Raw genomic sequence first — 2,601 nt, forward strand, 5'->3', positions numbered from 1 at the left:
ACGTGCATGATATATAACCATCTCGGCCAACAAATATATTTGTTGGCCGAGATGGTTATATATCATGCACGTGTTCAAGTTTCAAACCCCGAGTTCAACAATTTTTTTTCATTTAAAAATTAGCGCCAAAACGACGTAATATTGAAAAATGTTAAAATTATACACAGTCAAATACACATATATACTGCCGAGGGTTATATTGCGGTTTGACTGGCACTTGGAGGGTTGACCCGTGGGTTTTTGAATTTGCGGATTAATTTGCAAAAAAAAACCACTTTGAGGGTTTTTTTGCGGAAAACTCATATATTTATGCAATTAAAATATGAATAGTGTTGTAAAAACGGTGTGTATGCATCAATTTAATAAAGATTGTTTTTTAACACTGATCGAATTGTCAATTATATCATCATATAATTTATATTTCTATTACATATGATTATTAACTACATGCAAAAATAATAATTTATTGATGAACAATATCACCAATAACAATTTCACGATGTAGTTCTTTGTAACATTTGGATTGACAGAAATTTTGTATGTATGACATTTTCTACGAATAATTTTTTTCGGCAGCACACGACCACAATGAAAAATCTACTAGTAAGATTTTAAAAAAATTTGATAAATTTTGCAACTTATAATTTGAAAAATGTGCATCTTCTGAGAATTGAATCTCAAGTATGGTATAAAAAAAAGGTATGGTATAAAATCCTGATAAAATAGTTGAAAAAAGAACAAATATTTGACCATGTTTTCTTTAAATATTTGCACGAACCAAAGCAAATGGTATATATTTACTGTTTATGGAAATGTTGTCTTGTGCCAAGCCCTAATTTTATCTTAACAAGACGGGTCAACTAGACAATCTAGACTTCTAATCGATTAACTTACATTAAATTAAAGTATATATATTGAAAATGCAAGAAGAAAAAGATAGAGACAATAAAGGAGAATGTAACAGGTGAATCTTTCAGAGAGATCGAGGAACAGCACATATCACGGTAAGTGACATTCCTTTGCATAATGTGGAATTGGAGTGAATCCCTAGACCCACATCACCTTAGTAATCCCACTTCCAACTCTTTATTAGTATAATTTTATGCACATTCCAACAACCATATTATATACGCATATATCATCCAAGCTCACTAGTTTATACGCGTCGGTTTGAATATGATATGATACTCTCCCCCTATAATAGTACTAGTTGCACCTTTTGACAGGTTAGTAATAATTCAATAGACTGCCTATAATATTTTAGTAAGGTGGAGAATGTTAGAGATAATTGATACATTCAATGATATAACAATATGTAAGTTGGAGAAGATATACTTAACATTAAAAAAAAAAAACGTTGGAGAACATATAGAGATAAATATAGTTTAAAAAATCAAAATGTGTAAGTTTCCACTCAAAGGGAGATATCATATAAGTTTTTTTTTCATACATATTGATTGACGTCGGTTTGGGTGATTACGATAGTAATGGAAACAATCATGCACAATTTTCTGAAATTGCCACTATTGTCCAAACATAATTGACATAATTGTCCGCGTAGCAGATCAAATTATCACATCATTACTAAGTCATGAATAGCATGAGAAAATAAAATACAGAACCTTTAAGAATTAAATAAGAAGTGGGGTAAGATTAGAGTGACAAGGAAACAAATGAGAAGAAGGGTTTCGAGAAATGAAAGCTCCAAGAGGAAAGGGACAGAAGAGAGCATAAGTGCATGTGATGTTCCATCTCACTCACTGCCAACTCCAGATGGGTTCACATTAACTTTACTTTATTCTCCCTCGTCTCTTTCCTTACATTATCTTTGCTTCACTTCACTTTTTCTCTAATAAAATACTAACAGAATTAGATTTTAGGTATATGCATCAAAACTAAATCTATAATGAACCACGTTGTGGTAGTTTATGGTTTCCACTGATCGAGGAGTTATCCTATTGGTCTAGACCATGGATCAATTCTTCTTCAGTGCAAAATTGTTAATTCTACATGTAGTTATGCAGATATAGAACCATTGATTAAAGCCCCTTTGAATATTTAGAAAGACTGTCCATCTGTAGATTGTATCTCCATTTGAAAATTAGTTTGGACCCTTCTGTAAATCCGTAATATTCCCAAGTTAATGATTAAGTAAAAAGAAAACGAAATCATATAACATCTTATTACATGTTTGCAGTTATTAACTGCATTTTATCAATGCTCAAAAATTCAAAATTCAATCAATATATCATATGCCAGAACCAAGTACTCAAAATATACACGAAAGAACAATCGTTAATAACCACATCGTAGTGATTTAGTGATTTCCACTCAGTCTAGGTCAAGGATTTATTTTCTTTAGTGTAAAATTGTTAATTCTACATACGGGTAAACGACGTTGGTCTCAAACTCGTACATAGAACAATTGGGTTTACTTTTCACCGTGGACCAGCCAGTGGCGGACTCACTAAGGGCAATGGAGTATCATGTGACACATGTTAAATCTCTATAAATACATTTTCACTTGTAAATTTAGTAAAAGATCTGTAGCATTTATGGCTAAACCCATATCTTGACACCCCCCCCCCCCCCCCCCCCCCC

The sequence above is a fragment of the Brassica oleracea genome, chromosome C5 (genome assembly GCF_000695525.1).
Source record: "Brassica oleracea var. oleracea cultivar TO1000 chromosome C5, BOL, whole genome shotgun sequence".
Taxonomy (NCBI): domain Eukaryota; kingdom Viridiplantae; phylum Streptophyta; class Magnoliopsida; order Brassicales; family Brassicaceae; genus Brassica; species Brassica oleracea.